We start from the raw sequence: 19,695 nt of genomic DNA on the forward strand, positions 1-19,695 counted from the left end.
TTCCAATTTCCCACCCACTATCCCGGTGTGTTGTGCGGCGGCCACTAATTAGTGAGGCTGCCAGAAGGCTCTCCAGGCACATTTCGGCGACTGTTTTACTGAAACCAACGCCATGGTTGCTAAAGCGAACCGTCCTCTGAGACAGAAATTTCTGGCATCAGCATCCGGCGAACTGGCAGCTACCCTCCTCCTTGAGGGGCAATAGCCTCCCGTCTGTTGCATTATCGTCCCCGTGTTAAAATGAATGAAAGGCTATTGTAAACGGGGATGTTTCATTAAAGGCTCACCGAACGGTTCCAGCCACCACCATCTGCCATGTCCAAGTGGGGAAGCAGCACCTTCTCCTGTACTACGATTGGCCAATACCACCGCCGCCCGGGGTCATCTCCCGACCTCAACGCAACTTTACCGAGAAAGGGAGTTACGTACATAAACTTGTGAAATCCTTCGCTTCACAGTGCCAGAGGCAAACAGAATTCCAAGTTTCGTGATAGTCAACATTACATCGATTGGTGATTATTAGACAAAGCGAATATGACTGGACGAGAAAGAGAAACTGTCAGTATTATGTGTGTAATTGATGCACTGGCTGATTTCGTGTTTTAATTTCTTAGCTGTTGTGTCTGAGGAGGAACAGCAGAAAATTCCTCTTTTTTAAGTGGAAAAGAGAATTCAGGGACGCTTACGTTTCACCCAGAATCAAGGGCGTAGATAGGACGGGGAGGGGAGTGAGGAGGGGGTACGAGACGAGGGGGTCCAAACACCCCACCCTTGAACCATGAAGGTATTTTTTATTTATTTTTGTTAAGTCGCTGACGTTGAAACATGACAATTATTAATTGTCATGAATGGAGTGAATATGAGCTTAAATTCTGCCTTTTGAACACTGTAACTTTTATATTGCAAAGTTTGACAGCAGTGAAAAGTGGCACGTCTATAGATTGTCTACGCTAAGGTGAGGCTTGGCTGCCTAATTGTAAACGGTATATGTCGCTACACTTTGTGACTATTGTCTTATCTTTATGTCTGTTGCCAACTTCAATGATATAACAGCTATAGCACTACGGCAGCGAGGATACTCGTGTTCTGTGTGTCAACTGTAAAATAAATAGCGTAATGAGTGTGTCTGAACGTACAAAAAGTCTATGAAGTTCTTTCAAGGAACCTTGTTACTGTCAAGTGTAATTTACACTACAGCTGCGTATTATCAGCGCACACGGATCCTAAAGTGTCATCACTGTGTAGCAGACAGATAACATTCCCTCTCTTATGTCCCTTCTCAACGTGGTGACGGAGTTCTTCTTCTTCCTTTCTCTCCAACTTAAAATCCATTTAAATCGAAGATTAACTTAACACCAGAGATTAAACCGATTTCTATGAATATATTTGGAGTGAAGATCCCTAAAACTTGCAGTAAAACAGAAGCGTCTTAAACAGTATAGTGATATGCCAAAAACTGGAAAGGTTTCAAAACTTTAGACTTTACTGTCAGAGTTTCATTCGTAGTAATGTAACAACAGTAAACCTAAGATTGACCTACATCTAATAGCGTACCAACGCACGGTAGCTATGTCCTTCGGTCACAGACCAACCATCGACCGTGTGCTTATGTATATGAGCGCTAAACTACGAATAGAGCCTGTGAAAGTTTTAAAACGTTTTGTCACACTGATAGCAAGAAAGTAGTTGTAGTACTTAGCGTGTTTGAGATAGTGTCGATTGTTCAGTCCAGCTTAAGTGATATTTCACTACATACTCTTAACGCTATGGATCTCGGAATATTGAATTCCCTAAAGATTTCCGCAATCGAAACTCTCATACGACTAGCTCCAACTACCGTTACACTTTCGAAGTCTGTTAATTGCCGTCGCTCGGCCATAATCATGTCAGAAACATTTTCACATGAATCGCCTGAGAACAAATGGCAGTGTCGCCAATGCACTGCCCTTTTATAGCTTTCGTACGCATAAGTACACATCGCTGTCCCCTTATCTTTTTCACCTCGGTGTATTTCACCCACACACAACAAGAACACACTTGTTTCCGCCTTTGTGTGGGCACATATTCAGGCTCGAGATGAGACTAGAACAATTCACTACCTTTTCGAGACGGCGCAGCAGGTGCTGGACTGCCAGTGGCGGCCCAAAACGCGTGCTGGTGGTGCGGTCTACACCGGGTGCCATCTTCGTGGGGGTGACAAAACTTGCCACCTTCTGTGGTACGACTACTACAAACATACTTTGTTCGTCGTTTCATTCCTGACATTTATCGGAGCCGACAAACGACCAGATAATTTATAGATTGAGCCTGTTCCTTTAGCATGCGTGCCCACATTTTACCGTTAAAATAATTTGTACAAAAATTATTCTCTCACAGTACTCGAGGCAGTGATGTCGATTATCTATGCCTGACATTTTTAGGGCATTCTAAACACAGATTCTCGGTAACTAAACTATTTTTATGATTTGCATAATGTACGTAACAATGTATGTCTATTAAATTATAAATTCCTTCAAGATTAGGTACTCTAGCTGGTAACAGCTGTTTCTTAAACTATGTAACTGCGATAGTACGATCATGAACACAGCACACTTTCAAGACTCGTTCTACATGTTTTGATTATATACTGCAAATAGATAAGTACTTGCTCCGGATAAAAGTAACCTGGGAGGATTTTCTTTTGCCTGTTCTGAAACTCTCTGCATATCGCACGTAGATAAAATCAGTGAAATCGTTCGTTACGTTCATACGCAAAACACACAAGTAAAAGTAAAGGAACAATTTCTAGATAATTTGCAGTAAACTGGGAAGAAATTCGTTAATATGACTGAAGATAATTTACAGGTTACCGAACTGAGCAGTCAGGATGTAACAAAATGCTGGGCACAAGGATTCAACCGTACTTCCACAATGGCTGGAGTGCATTCAGCAATAGAAGCAAGAATTTTCCGAACTTAATTCTAAGTCATTGTTTGTACCCTGTGCAAGCCACTCGCTTTTGTAACAGTTACGTTATGTGTGAGTTTTTTGAAACCTTGGAAACTTTGTACGTATTTTACTCATCTTATAGTCACAAATGCACTATCTTTCTGAAAGGCGCTTGAGTTACAATTAGGAATTTCAGAAACACGATGGAGTGCTCACCACGATGCCTTTAAGGCTGTGTTTCAGTGCTTTAAAACAAATTATCTCTGCCTTTGAGGACCTGCCAGATTCTTCAGAAACTGTAGAAACCAGAGGATCTCCTCAAATCCAGTTGACTGCATTTGATTATTTGTGTGTGTGTGTGTGTGTGTGTGTGTGTGTGTGTGTGTGTGTGTGTGTGTGTGTGTGTGTGTTAACGAAGTATTGTCTTAGAAGAAGTCAACCACCCTCAAAAGCATTTACAGATTGTTGGAGTCAACTTCGGATTATATATTAGGGAGACGATAAGTCTACTGCGCTTTTCGAAAGACAAGAAATATTATCCTGTTCAGGTAGTAATTGAATTTGCAATGGACACATTTGATGAGATATGCACTCCTGTGGAAAAAGTAGTACTATGAAGAAGAAGAAAATAATGCCTACCAAGGAGGCTGCATAGGAGATACTGATTTTGCACCAGGAACTAAGAAGGTCATTGTTAAAATCTATCGAAAGGTCTCTGCAAGAAATCGAGACACGTTGCAAAATCATGGACCGCATATCAGATCGTTCTTCTGATTTAGGGCCCAGGAATCTGATTACAGTTACAGGAACGGAAACGTTTATAAAAAGTAGGGTCCACATTTATGATGAGATGTCTGAAGATTGTATCCTCGCACGCTGAAGGAGAGCTCTGCAAGCTGCCAAAATTCTAAAAGGACTGTGTCTTGGTTGGACAGAGTTACGATTCTTACGGTTCGTGCGCGGATATGAATTTTCCAGATATGTTCCACGCCTCATTTTGGCTTTGAGGTTTTTCTTAACTTTGTACGTATGTTTCGGTAGCTTAATATGAAAGGAATTTGATGAAATTCAAAGTAATAAAGAATTATCTTAGGTCCACTATGAGTTAGACACGACTCTATAGTTTGTAAGTTGCGTCAATCGAAAATAAGGCAGCTAATGGTATCGTACTGATGGCACAACTTAAAAATTTGCAGCAGATAAGGTCGAAGGAAGAGATTGTAAGCGTCGTGTAAAGTCAGCTACCACTAAGAAGATCTTCTGTTATTTGTAATACTTCATTAATAATCAATTTTACTATATTATTTGTAAAAATGCGTTGTACTTACTTGTTTCGAATCTGAAAGCTGTTTACAAAAGAAGTAATACTACACTTTACTTACTGAAGCACTTGTATCAAAAACTGCTTTCCCTCAAGTTTTTGTGGGTGTGGGTGACGGGGGGAGGGGGTTTTACGTAAGGGCTGCTGAGGAAAATGCTATCGAAAGCCTTTCCATACTGAATAGTGCTGTCTATACTGAAAATTTTAAATATCAAATATTCACAGCATAATAAAAGGTCTATGTATAATTTTGGTTCTTGTCGGAGCCACCCCTACTTTCCCTGACCAGCCGTTCAATGATGTAGCAGCTCAGTAAACGATGTTATCGAAAACTTCTTAGTACAACTGGTAAGTGTATATGATGTTATCGTTTTAGCGACTAAAGAGAAACCAAACAATAAAAAGGTTTTTGTCTTCGTTCAGCTCGTAGCTTTTCATTAATCATGGCACTGTGGACAGAGCTTTCATTGCTTCTTGGGCATTTTCGGTTAGTAATGAAAGATAACTTAAACCTAACACCCAACACGACAACAAGGCGGAGTCTTCCGTTTTCACAGAGCGTGAGTCGGATAGTGGTGCATCCAACCAGCGTCAAGTGTTAGGTCCACTGTTCGGTAATAGCACATCAGTGGACAAACGACGACAGGAAGTTAGAACACAAAACAATGGAAGCGCGTCGGCAAAGATGAACGTGTGCAGTGTTGCTTGCTGGGCGAGGACCAACCCCGTGGCCTGTCATTAGGGAGGCCGCGAGTGTAATCAGAGGCGGAGCACAACGGCTTCGCGAGGACCGCAGATGGCAGACTTGTTATTTCGGCAGCCTGTGTCACATTACCAGCTGCTTACAGGGCACACCCACCTTGTAATGAACTACCATTATACTCCATTGAGTGCTCCTTCCACATAATGCCCGGTTATAAAACAATTAAGCCGTAGGAGGAAATTAAACTGCAGGTGCGTTATTTTCATGAGTTGTATACTTATCGATTCAAAACACAGAACTAGAGAAAAGCGAATCTTTAAAGACCAGTACCAATTTTCCTTTCCCCAATATTAAGTGTCTTTAATTCACGTACAGTTAGATGTGTACTTATTTTCTTTATAGCTGAAATACGTATTTGTATACTTTGCTAAACATTGTTTCGCTATTAATGACGTTAGAAGCCACGAAGAAAGTATGATGGATGCTTCAGTTTTATCGTCCCGCCGCAACACACACAAATGAGAAAGCTATGACGAGTGGTTGAAAGGACAATATCGAAGAGCCAAACATCGAAACAGTGAAAGAGAGTAGAAGTAAATGAAAGATTAGGGAAGATCATTGAAACAAAGCTACTAGTGAAGACGAAGAAGTACTTTAAAATGCAGGTATAAAATGAGAAAGAAGCTCTTAAAACGTAGCAGTGAACGAAATTGAGTTGTGTACCATGAGACAAAAAGATACCAAGAAAATGAAAGCAACTGAAAGATGGAAATAAAGAGAAGTTACTCAAAAAGTGATCGAAGAAAGAAATCTACGAAAAATCCTTGCCAGGGTCTGCCATGGTGAACTTTTGCATGTCATGAACTCTTGCATTGCTAGGAAGTAGAGAAGGGAAAAGTTATAAGTACCGACAAATACTCCAAGGTAATGTAAAATATGCTGATGATATTAGCTGCAATATATACGCATAGGTTAAAAGTACGAGCTAGAAGTCGGAATACCAAGTATATTGTTTATTTATACGTATTTTGTTTTGTTTATTTATACGTCCGTTACGACCATAACATCGGTTTGCTGCAGAATTCTTGAACACATTCTGAGTTCAAATATAATAAATTTTCTTGAGACTGAATAGCTTATGCCATGAATCAGCATGGTTTTAGAAAGCAACGGTCGTGCGAAATTCAGCTTGCCTTTTTCTCACATGATATACTGCGAATAATGCATGAAGGGCAACAAACAGATTTCGTATTTCTAGATTCCCGAAATGCATTTTACTCAGTGTCCCAGTGCAGTCTGTTAACGAAGGTACGAGCATATGGAACAGGTTTCCAGACATTTGAGTGCCTCGAACGCTTCTTAAGTAACAGAACCCAGTAAAATACTCGCAAACTAAGTTGACACTCGGTGCAGTGGCTGGTGGCAGCGACCGTACAGACATTTCCCACTTACAGTCTCTCCCATCAGCCACCGAGCCAAGTATCAACTTAGTTTGCGTGTATAGTATACTGTGTTCGATGGCGAGCGTTCATCAGAGAGAAGAGTATCGTCAGGAGTGCCCCAGTGAAGTGCGACAGGGCTGCTCTTGTTCTCTGTACACATAAATTATCTAACGGACATGATGAGCAGTGATTTCTGGGTGTTTGCTGATGACACTGTGATGTATGGGAAAGTATCGTCGTGTACTGGCTGTAGCAAGATACTTCTAGTTGGTGTGAAAATGTGAGTTAATGTTGATAGGCATAAGCAACAAACCCTCAGTGTTCGGATACAGCATCAGTAGTGTCCTGCTTGACACAGTAACGTCGTTGATTTATATCTGGGCGTATCGTTGCAAAGCGTGATGGAATGGAACGAGGATGTTAGGTTTGTCGTAAGGAAGGCGAACAGCTGACTTCGGTTTATTGGGAGAATTTTGGGAAAATGTGGCTCATCTATAGAAGAGACGTTGTATAGAACGCTAGTGCGACCCGTGTTTATGTGTTTGGGATCCACACCTGCTTGGATTAAACAAAAACATCGAACTAGATCATAGACGTGTTGCTAGGTTTGTTCCTCGTGTATTCGATACGCACTCAAACATTACGGAGATGTTCGTGAACTCAAATGGGAGTCACTGGAGAAGTGATAGTTCTCTTTCCGGAAGGCACTACTGCGGAAACTTAGAGACCCGACATTTGAAATTGACTGTAGAAAGATTCTACTGCTGCCAACGTACACTTTCCGTAAGGACAACTAATATTAAGTTAGAGAAACAAGGAATCGTACTGAGGCACAAAGACAGTCGTTCTTTCCTCGCCCTGTTTGTGAGTGGAACAGGAAAGGAAATAACTAGTAGTCTTACGTTCTACCCCCCTCCGTGCACCTTAAGGTGGCCTCCGAAGTGTGTATGTAGATGCAGATAAATTTCAATTGAGATGCTAACTTCTTTTTCCTATTTTTGTAACAACTGAATGCTGAATCATTGAAACAATTTGTCAACTTGCCGAAGCATATAACATACTGACCAACCTTTCTATGCTATTCGGAACTGTGGTAGTTATACTTACTTCCAAACGATTTTCTTCGCAAGTGTTATTGGCTTCACCATTTCCCCGTATTACATCAAAAATTATCTCTACCATCTTGTAACATGTACCGAGTGGTCAGCTGCTCTAGTGCGTTTTGTGTTACTAAATGTAGCTACTCTACAAATATTTCCAATCCATGACCCAGCACACAGAACCTCATCCTGTTGCTGACAATACCCCTCAAAGTTGACCTATAAAAAAGTGTTTCCCGTAAATGATATTTTAACCTTATCATCTCGTCTTTGTTACAGGCTGTTCCCTGATGAATCGTTGCCAACATCCGAACTACCCTACTTAGTAAGTACCAGCTTCTAATGTCAAAAGCTGCGCATGATAGCCGCGCGGTCTAGAGCGCCTTGCCACGGTTCGCGCGGCTCCTCCCGTCGGCGGTTCGAGACTGCGGGTGTGTGTTGTCCTTAGCGTAAAATAGTTTAAGTTAGATTAAGTAGTGTATAAACCTAGGGACTGATGACGTCATCAGTTTCGTCCCTTAGGAACTCATTACCACCATCACTAATATCAAAATCAAACTTTATCTGACCCACTTACCTATCAAATTTAGCCTTGTTAGATTTATGAACACAGAGAAACTACATAGGAAAGTTAATGCCGCTCAATGCCATTAATGTACTAAACAGGTTGACAAGAGGTCGACCATGTTCTCTCAATTTTTTCAACACGTGATACAAATGAGAGAGAAGTGAGGTGTTACACCTAACTGTTCGAATATGAAGACAGAACGTAGCACCACTGCTTACATTTTCTACTCATATTCTATCATTAACGTTATTGTTTATGTTTATTTTGTAATCTAAAGCTTCAGAAGATATATCAATCTATAGTTCAAACTAACGACCCGTCCCGGCTCCGCACGGTTAGCATTGGCCAAATGATTTGACTAGCGTATCTAGCGCATAGATGTTGTCTGGGAGCACGAATAAAATTCAGAGAACAACGTTAAATATGTGAATCATATCATTTCTTATAACTTACGCTATGTAAGCAGCACACTCCTGGAAAGATGTCTGGAGGCATGACTGTTACGTGTTTCATATATAATTGTCATTTGGAGTGACATCTCATGGCAATAATGGAAGCACATAATGATGTAAGTAACATTTGATCAACAAATGTAAATACTGTATGCAAATCATGGCTGTATCACTAAAGGAATGCAGAAAACTGAGAGACAAGTCATTTTCTGCGCTGCTGCAAAACTTTCTTTATACACCGGTGTCCAAAATTAAAGCAACAAAAGGAAATTATGCAAGGTTGTGTTTATTTTGCCACAAAACAGTATAAATAGATGATAGTAATATAGAAACAATGTAAAGAATGCAGAACGTAACCAACTGCAACATGTATAACGGTAGACAAAAATTTTCTTCAATTTTTTTCCAACTTACTGGATTTGGACACACATTCTGTTGACTGGTTCATGTGCACAGCAAGGGGTGTGACCACCTCTGGCACCAATAAAGACCTGACGACCACGGGATATGCCGTGAATGACGCCAGTTCCTCCTGCAGAGCTGCTCACATCTCTTGAAGGTTGGTTTGCGGATGCTGAAGTGATGCAATACGTCTCCATAGTAAATCCCAGACATGCTGTATGGGATTCTTCAAATCGTGAGAGCGAGCAGGCCACGCCATGCGTGCAATATATTCCATTTCCAAAAACACATCCACTACTCGTGCTCTATGAGGTCGAGCATAATCTTCCATCAGTAGGAAATCTGAGCTCACAGCATCTATTAACAACCACGCATAAGACTATAAGAGCTCCTCACGGTACCTGAAATCGAGTTCCACGTGCCTTGCAGATGCGAATCCGTCGAAAATCACTCTCCAGGTGGCATGTTGGCGGCTCCACCCTAGACGTTCCCTTCTGTGAAAGAAACGCCAGAGATAAACAGTGGGTCTGCAACAATGAAGGCCACTCTGCTCAAGCCTTCTGAACACCGTTTCCTTGATGCAACACGTTCAGGGGATGCTGTGAGGTCAGATGCTAATTGCAGTGCAGGAATCAGGCGGTACCGTCGTGTCCTTACAGCCAAATAACGGTCCTCTCTTTCTGATGTCGCACATTTTCGGCCCTGTCCTGGTCTCTGGGATACAGTTTCGTCCTTTATATACTGTCGCCAAATACAAGAAACAACAGAACGATTCACATGAAGCCATCGTGCCACTCAGTTTGCGACTCGCCAACTTCCGTTCTTCCTATGGCACTCCACAGCACAGAGTGTTAGGCGTCATCTCTGTACCATACTGCAGCGTCTGTGACTGTACACAGCGATTGTGGATGTCAGACTGCGTTGGAAACACTATCCCGCTTGATAGGTGCCTTGATGTCATTCCTGGCGTGGTTGTCCGTTGATGGGAGTGCCATCTTCCGTGCAGAACACGTTCGTAACGACATCTGTTGTCAGTTTGTATGATTATATCGTGAATTAGACACAAGACGAGGAAATAGCAGTTTATTGCTTTAATTTGGACACCAGTGCATAAATGAAGTAAAGCTGCATCCCATGCTACATTTTACTCTACGCATAAATAATTGAAACTCACAGGTTTTGGACTCACCCTTTTTCCGCTCTGGAGTTTTTCTGAAACTTTTGCAGCCAGTTCAAGCAATGAGGACCATAAGGCCCTAAAGTACATCATCGTCGATTGGAGGATGTCTTAATGCTTCTGACATCTGTTGATCTTATGATGAGTCAGCTTTATCTGTGCTATTGGCGTTTTTTTTTTTTAATCAGGCCTCCATCCACCCCCATATCCGACCTTTATGCTTGCCGGAATATGCCTTCATCGGCCAGGTTCATTCAGCGGCCTTCTTAGCTTCTTGAATTAAGTAAACTCCCCTTATTTAAATAAATTAAAACTTCTATTTCTTTTGGGGTGTAACTCACAATTGAACTCTGTCACTTTTTTGGGGGGGGGGGGGGGGGAGATGACCTGAAGATCTATTGTCATTGCATCTTTCAGACGTCGCAATAAATGGTAAATAGATTGGGATACAAATAAAATTAACCTTTTGCACGTAATTAAAAATTATGCTTCTTCGTCAGAAGACTTTTCTTGTACTCCTGGAGAGACCTTGTGACAGTGTTACTACAGAAAAACTTCTGAATACAAGCTTAACATGTTTCTGCTATCTCAGGACATTGCGACTTATTCGTATCCTTGTGTCAAAGTATAAGGAAGGAAGTTTTGAAAACACAGTGTTTATGGAATTCTTTTAACTTGAAGTGTTCTTCTGTCACAAAAATCATAAAAAATCTCCTAACGTCGAAACTTTGTTTCTAATGATGCGTTGTTGTTCTTGTTTTGGTCACCACTCCAAAGCTGGTATGATGCAGCTTTCCATGTTGCTCTACCCTGTGCAGGCGTCGCCATCTCCGAGTAACTATTGCAATCTACTTCCTTAGTGTCTCCCTCTATAATTTTTACCCTCCACGATTCCCTCCAATACTCAATTAGTGATCCCTTGATGCCTCAGAACATGTCCTACCAACCGATCCCTTCTTCTAGTCAAGTTGTGCCACGAATTCCCCCTCTCCCCAGTTCTGTTCAGTACCTTTTCATTAGTTACATGATCTACACATCTAATCTTCAGTATTCTGCAGCACCACACTTAAAATCTTCTAATCTCTTCTTGTCTAAACTGTTATCGTCCATATTTCACTACCATAAACGGCTACAAACCCAAAAAAATACTTTCAAGAAAGACGTCCTGACACATAAATCTATGCTCTGTGTTAACAAATTGCTCTTCTTCAGAAACGCTTTCCTTGCCGTCGCCAGTCCACATTTTATACGCTCTCTACTTCTACCATCATCAGTTACTTGGCTGCCCAAATAGGAAAATTCATCTAGTACTTTACGTGTCTCATTTCCTAATCTAATTGCCTCATCACCTCATTTAGTTCTATTACGTTCCATTATCCTCGTTTTGCTTTTGTTTATGTTCTTCTTATATCCTTCTGTCAAGACACTACCATTCCATTCGACTGCTCTTCGAAGTCGTCTGCTGTGTCTGAGAGAATTACAATGTCATCGGCAAACCTCATAGTTTTTGTTTCTTCTCCCTGGATTTTAATTCATTCTCGAAATTTTTCTGTTGTTTTTTCTACTGCTTTTTCAATATACAAATTGAATAATATCGGCGATAGGCTGCAACCCTGTCTCACTCTCTTCTCAACCACTGCTTCCCTCTCGTGCCTCTCGGCTCTTATAACAGCCTCTGGTTTCTGTACAAATTATAAGTATCCTTTCGCTCCCTGTATTTTACCCCTGCCACCTTCAGAATTTGAAAGAGAGTATTACAGTCAACATCGTTAAAAGCTTTCTCTAAGATACCCCTCCGTTGTTGTTGCACCTAGGGTGCGGCTGGCTATCTGTATCTCTGAGGCACGCAAGCGTACCCACCAGCGGCAATGTACATTGTTCATCATGGGAGGGGTGGGGGGACGGGGAAGGGGGCGATGTCTAATGACATAGCGCACAAAATTTGCAAGCAGTCCAGTACAACTGTTGTATTTCGCCTGGGGCGTAAAGCACCTCGTCTATACATATTGCGCTTTATTAGTTTCTGTTGATTACTGCTAGTTTGTTGGCGTCCATTACTAGGCCACCTCACCACATGCGAATCTGGTCATGCTTTTTGCTGCGTCAACTCACTGCTGCTTTTTCGAGTTTTGGCCGCTGTTCAATAGGTGTCAGTGGTATCGTTTACAAGTCGTAACTTTAATTCATCATAAGCCGGACAATTTGTACAAAATATTTATAAATTACATAAAAAACCTTCCTCGTGAATTAGAGTATGTATTAGTGAGAACTGGATCTGAATCTCTACAGCGGTTGCTGAGATTAGCCCGCACAAACAGATGGGAACGAGGAGACTTCCTGAATTTATGTTCAGATAAGTGGAGAACAGAAGATTATAAGAGAATTCAGAAATATTACAACTAAAAATCATATTGTTTAACTCACTTGCTTACTATCTGCGATTAAAATTAATCTCTTATTGCCCGCATCTCGTGGTCGTGCGGTAGCGTTCTCGTTTCCCACGCCCATGTTCCCGGGTTCGATTCCCGGTGTGGTCAGGGATTTTCTCTGCCTCGTGATGACTGGGTGTTGTGTTATGTCCTTAGGTTAGTTAGCTTTAAGTAGCTCTAAGTTCTAGGGGACTGATGACCATAGATGTTAAGTCCCATAGTGCTCAGAGCCATTTGAACCATTTTTTAATCTCTTATTATGTTGTTTTCAAACTCTTATCAGAGACTTGTCTGTGTAGTTCTGAAACAAAGGTCGTTGCAATGGAGTGATATTTAATACCTCAAGATTAATAGTAGTGGATGATAAAAATGCTTATTAGGAGCATTATAGAATATAGAGGAAATAACAAGAGGGGGCTGGTGATCGTACAGGACATATTTCTTACACATAGTAGAAAAAGGATTTTACATGGGCACGGGAAAGACACGTTTTACAGGTTTAGTCAAAAGTACCTCCGAGGATTCACGACTCCATGAAAATTAGAACCCACACAGGAAACAGACACCTACCAGTGGATGGAGCATCTCTGCAAGTTCTTCACTCACATAACAGGTGCTCTATACGGACACTTTTCGTGACAAGGCAAACATCAGTACGGGCGGCAAGCAAGTGCGTGCAGTTCTGTGAAGTGGCTGATTCTGCAAAAACCGAAGTCCACTTTGGAAATCCGTACACTGGTTTGCCTGTCTGGAGACGATAACTGATGCTGTTCGATAACACGGAAAAGATTATTTGTCTACATATTTTGACATCTTACCCATAGCTGTGGGCTCTGCAGCTACGTCACGGTGCCTGTTATAAATCGAAATACTTGGAGAGACGCTCTGTCCAATGATGTGTGTTACTTTTGTGTATGTCTTGCATTTTTTACGCAGTCATCATTTGAACATCCCGAGCTGTTTATGAAAAACTTTTTCCTTTCCTGTTTAAGATTATTTTCTAAACTGTTCCTAGGACATTAATCAAACGTACCAGCACAGCATATGAAACTGTTTCTTGTGTGAAATGTTCAGAACACCCTTTTGGCCACATCTGGTTAAATTTTAATTCTTAGGTCCACCAGCATCGTTTTGTGCACCACTCCATGAGAGATGGACAGAAAGAAATGGAGCAGTTACGTGGCTTCTTCTTTATCCGAAACTAAACGCCCTACGTTGAGTCTAGTGGCAGCAGTTGAAAGTTGTATAGAATTTCAATACAAGATGTACAGTGTCTGCATGCCCGGTTTATGGTAAGCTTTAAAAGCACACGCAATACTTCAGAGATATATCAGCGTACCCAGGATTGAATGTAATAATGAGATACGTACTCATACGTACCAGTGTAGAGGAAGACATTTTGAACATTTAATTTAAGAATAGGTTTCGCGTAGAATTGTCAAACGTCCTGTGACTGTATGTTTCCCGTTAATAATACATATGAGAGCACTTGGAGGGTGGAGAAAGTTCATAAGAAGGGATTATGTTTCCTGGTCGGTGATTCAACCTGTTGACCGATTTTAGAATCACATGAAGCGAAGTGCACTAGAAACAGCTATAACTCGTTTCCAGCGTTTTCTACTGATTTTGTTTTCTAAACATAACGTTGTGCTCTGCGCAGCTTTTGTAAATATTACGAGTTCCAGATACACTCCTGGAAATTGAAATAAGAACACCGTGAATTCATTGTCCCAGGAAGGGGAAACTTTATTGACACATTCCTGGGGTCAGATACATCACATGATCACACTGACAGAACCACAGGCACATAGACACAGGCAACAGAGCATGCACAATGTCGGCACTAGTACAGTGTATATCCACCTTTCGCAGCAATGCAGGCTGCTATTCTCCCATGGAGACGATCGTAGAGATGCTGGATGTAGTCCTGTGGAACGGCTTGCCATGCCATTTCCACCTGGCGCCTCAGTTGGACCAGCGTTCGTGCTGGACGTGCAGACCGCGTGAGACGACGCTTCATCCAGTCCCAAACATGCTCAATGGGGGACAGATCCGGAGATCTTGCTGGCCAAGGTAGTTGACTTACACCTTCTAGAGCACGTTGGGTGGCACGAGATACATGCGGACGTGCATTGTCCTGTTGGAACAGCAAGTTCCCTTGCCGGTCTAGGAATGGTAGAACGATGGGTTCGATGACGGTTTGGATGTACCTTGCACTATTCAGTGTCCCCTCGACGATCACCAGAGGTGTACAGCCAGTGTAGGAGATCGCTCCCCACACCATGATTCCGGGTGTTGGCCCTGTGTGCGTCGGTTGTATGCAGTCCTTATTGTGGCGCTCACCTGCACGGCGCCAAACACGCATACGACCATCATTGGCACCAAGGCAGAAGCGACTCACATCGCTGAAGACGACACGTCTCCATTCGTCCCTCCATTCACGCCTGTCGCGTCACCACTGGAGGCGGGCTGCACGATGTCGGGGCGTGAGCGGAAGACGGCCTAACGGTGTGCGGGACCGTAGCCCAGCTTCATGGAGAGGGTTGCGAATGGTCCTCGCCGATACCACAGGAGCAACAGTGTCCCTAATTTGCTGGGAAGTGGCGGTGCGGTCCCCTACGGCACTGCATAGGATCCTACGGTCTTGGCGTGCATCCGTGTGTCGCTGCGGTCCGGTCCCAGGTCGACGGGCACGTGCACCTTCCGCCGACTACTGGCGACAACATCGAGGTACTGTGGAGACCTCACGCCCCACGTGTTGAGCAATTCGGCGGTACGTCCACCCGGCCTCCAGCATGCCCACTATACGCCCTCGCTCAAAGTCCGTCAACTGCACATACGGTTCACGTCCACGCTGTCGTGGCATGCTACCAGTGTTAAAGACTGCGATGGAGCTCCGTATGCCACGGCAAACTGGCTGACACTGACGGCGGCGGTGCACAAGTGCTGCGCAGCTAGCGCCATTCGACGGCCAACACGGCGGTTCCTGGTGTGTCCGCTGTGCCGTGCGTGTGATCATTGCTTGTACAGCCCTCTCGCAGTGTCCGGAGCAAGTATGGTGGGTCTGACACACTGGTGTCAATGTGTTCTTTTTTCCATTTCCAGGAGTGTATTTAATGCCATACAATATACTAGTTGTTACACGCTTATTCTCTCTCATGTTACCAGTTTTATTACGATGAGTGATGGTAAATAAGTTAGAATTTCACGAGATGTCTGTGTACATAGTGATGTGTACGTCAGTATAAAAAATGTATGCGGTGCCGATATGAAGGTACGTAATGAAAGTGTTTATATTATTTTACTGTATGTCGAATCCGAAAGCATGAATTATATTTAAAAATGCCTCGATTCATTACATTCGTGCGGAATCAAAGTTTTTACGATTTCTCTGGCTCATCTGGTACTGGATGTGAGCTTTTGCCACCAGAAAAACACATACCAGCCGTTTTTCCTTCCATTTTAATGTGTTGTGGGGTCTAAGTTTTCGATCCATCCCCGTAAGGTGACTAATTTATGATTAACATAATAAATTAACAGATTACAATCAATTTCAGCTTCACAAAAAGGCTCCCACGTTCCACATGTAAAGAGATACGTCTCTCCGTTTGTCGTACAGCCTTTAAATGATTCCATTGCTGTGAATCTTCAAGCGCCTTGCAAGCTGTAAGAGAAACTTACACTCAGCGCCTAAAATGCGACGGGCTTGTGACTGTTCTAATGCATCTGTAGCTCTGAAGTCCTCATGACGTTCTGCTTCAAAATTCCTAGGACATGAGATTTATCGGACGTTTGTTGACTCCGAATAATTTTCGCGGTTAGAGCTATCTTAGAACTATGCCCTAAATCAGACTTACATTTGCGACGCTTATAGTAATTGTTTTAAATATGGTTCTCGGGATTTCTGTCCCATCTTATTGTGGTATCCCCAGAGTTAAGAATATCTCCATACCCAATTTTATGAAAATGGATTCACAGGTTTAGTGGTGAAATCGTTACTCTCGCATTTATAATAGTAGTATGGATCAAACAGTTTTATGGTGATTAAAATTCTGTATATTTTTAAACCTAGTCGCGTAACTAGTAGACGTTCAAGGCATGCAGCGTCAGTCGAGAGTCATCTTGTGCCTTGAAACGGAAAGTCTCTCTATCATGGAACACGTGATATTTGGATATGAACTGCGTTTTTTTATTCTTAACGTTATTCCATGTCTCGAAAATGGAAATATGTGTTAATTGCCAACAGCTTCCACTTCAAAAGGTTTTTTGCCTGTAAATGATTTTTGATAATACTTTTCCTTAAACTGATGTCACTTATTGATTATTGATATGGAATAGAGTAATAATGTAAGACGTAACTACTGAATACACTATTAACAAGATTTTATAGAGACCAGCACTTGTAATTTGTTCCAAAGTACATGATAATGTTGTATCTTGGAATAGCTTTTCACGTTCGGAAAAACATTGCTATAGTGGAGTGATTTCTATAATCTCAGAAAAAGGTTGCAGCACACATAAGGTGAATGCTATAATTTCAAAACAGAACTAGAAAATAAATTAACCCATTGACTTACCAATGTTTTTCTACTTTGTCGACCCTATATTTACTACTTAAATTTACGGAAATATGAATATTTTGTCTTGCTTACTTTTCTCAAAATTATATATTTCTTTCATAGGACAGATAAATCCTTAATATTTATTAAAATGATGAGGAATGAATTTTTTGTTGGTGTGATACTCCCTAAAAACTACAGGCATGTGCAACGTCACTAGACATTTCTGTCACGCCTTTGTTTCCTTGCTTTGCACGCTACACAACTTCTTGAGGGTGTTTTCTTGATAGGACTGGAGAGAACAAAATTAACGAAACCTGGAAACGATTTCTTATAACTAGAAAAATATAGAAGGAAATATAGTGTTTTGTACAACCTTAAATATAGCGATTTATCTCTTTCCAATGATACATAACATACCATGTCATCTATTAAGAGAGAAGAATAAACACTAAGAAGAACCTATAGCTGCTCGAGCAGTCTCAAAGCCGGCAGTGTAATAACAGACGCGAAACCTGCGGTCGACTGTGAGTCGGCTGTATAAGCCAGTGGGTCACAAAATTCTATTACAGTTCAGGCTAAAGGCGGAAGTCTGAAACTTGTTCCAAGATGCGACATTCTCCCCTACCATGAAAAACTATAGAACGTTGGTTCTAACGTGAAAATAAAGCACTCTCGGACCTGTTCTTGGTCCATGTGACGTATTTTATTCTTATGACCAAGACGACTTTACGGAGTGACCCTTTCCGGTTTCCTTCATACATACAGGATATGAATGTCAGTGCTCCGGGATCATTGTCCTAAACATGTACATGTAAGAATCGACTTTGAATTTAGAAGATATCCGAGTTCTGTTAAGAACACAACATTTGTAATTAACTAACAAATGCGTTGGTAGCTCAGCACCTATCATAATCAGAATGTAATCATAAAGCCGCTGGTATCTGACTTCTCTATTACCTTTTTGAATTCCGTATCTATTAGGAAATCAAAATGCTAATTAACAAGTAATAAATTATAATTGTTTATAAACATTATTTTTAATTACTGATTGTATGAAAATGTAACTATTCATAATAAAGTAGAATTTAGAACAAAATCACGAAACATCAAATATGAAAACAAACATATATTTTGTTTCTAGAGAGTCAACAGTATTATTGCTGCATATTTTTTTTTTGTTTGAGTAAAAGGCACTTCGTATATCTGAATCAAATTTTACTTCATTTTCATACAACCAGGAATTAAAACTGAAAGATGTTGTTTTTGTTAAAAATTATATTTATGTGCTTGTTTACACTTTCATTTCTTAATAAATATGGAATTCAAGAAATAAAAAAAAGTATGCTAGTTTTGAGATTCGAACTAGAGACATCAAGGTAACATTTTGATTACACTTTGTTCCTTTTAGTGTGTGCTGAGCTACCGAGGAATTCATTAATTGAATAGAAATGTTTTTTGCTTAACAGCCTTCGGAAGACTATCAAAGGCGATTTCTTTTAGGTTCAAATCCTATAACTATGAACATCATAGGAGAAGGCACGTCAGTTCGTAGTGGTCCTGCCTTTGTAGGTGTGAGCAACGTGTGCTGAAACTTTGGCCGTAACATTTGTAGGAAATGAGCTGCCGGTGGTTAACATTAATGTGCATTATTGTAACACCGACAGTACATATTTGATTACTTTACTACAATTAGCTTGTTTTCTTACAGAAAATGATTTGTGAGAAGTGTAATTTGAATAATGACAGCTGTTGATCAAACCTGTAGCTGGTTTGTTATTTGTGTGCGTACCCAAAATTAGGAGTTTGTATTCCTGAGGGCATGTGAGTGCATGAATGCTTAGAAACACCGGACTCAGCAGCAGTTCTAAATAGTAGAAGTTGTGTTAATAAAAAATAACCACTCCGAGTAACTCGTTTCAGGGGTCAAGACTTTCTTTCATTACAAGCGTTTATCTCCAAGTACGGGATCTTGTGTTTCCATGACTGGATGCATATGTACTCTTCAACTTTGTCGCACGATGACCTACCTGTAGCAAAAATAACTGTCAGTTAAGCTGAGTGTGGTAAGTCGTCCCCGGCATCTACGTAACGTGTATACTTTGTTCTGCGTTTGTATTTTAACTGTTTCTGTACCGTATTTCCTGCGGCGGAGGTTGGAGGCCAGTACAGAATTTGCCTAAAAAGACGTGGAAACCCACCTCAAAACCAAAGTAAGGCTGCCCCATGTACCAGACCAATGGCTGTTATTCCTCCACCACCGTTTATATTCGAGTTTGGCTCACCTTCATGTCTCGCAAGCTAGTTCGCTGCAAGTAAAGCTATACAAGTAGGTTTTATAGTTGTTGATTGTGGTTATTAACTGAAAGCTTTGTATGTCAGACAGAGTTTTCCCAAACCTGCAAGATAAATAATTGGATGATTTGTTTGAAAATGACACGACTAGTACCTTACCTGATTTCTATGTGCTCGTCTTCGAGGGGTTAGAGTGCGAACTCCTTTGCTTTCCTATATTGTTTCCGAGCCGTTTCGATCAACGAGTTTGACCTGACATTTTACGTAACCTTCACGTATTGCCATATTTTGTGTAGCTGAAAACTACGTGCTTGCCCTG

General features: G+C 41.4%; 1 protein-coding gene across 1 annotated transcript in view; it reads left to right on the plus strand.

Moving 5' to 3' along the window:
- The window catches only part of LOC126358228 (uncharacterized), a 230,950-nt gene that overhangs the window by 104,756 nt on the left and 106,499 nt on the right, over positions 1 to 19,695 (plus strand). The window contains exon 2 of the mRNA XM_050007530.1: positions 7,774 to 7,819. The gene's annotated coding sequence lies outside the window, so the exon portion shown is untranslated. The remainder of the gene's footprint in view (positions 1 to 7,773; positions 7,820 to 19,695) is intronic.

This window comes from Schistocerca gregaria, chromosome 1 (assembly GCF_023897955.1).
Source record: "Schistocerca gregaria isolate iqSchGreg1 chromosome 1, iqSchGreg1.2, whole genome shotgun sequence".
NCBI classification, from domain to species: Eukaryota; Metazoa; Arthropoda; class Insecta; order Orthoptera; family Acrididae; genus Schistocerca; species Schistocerca gregaria.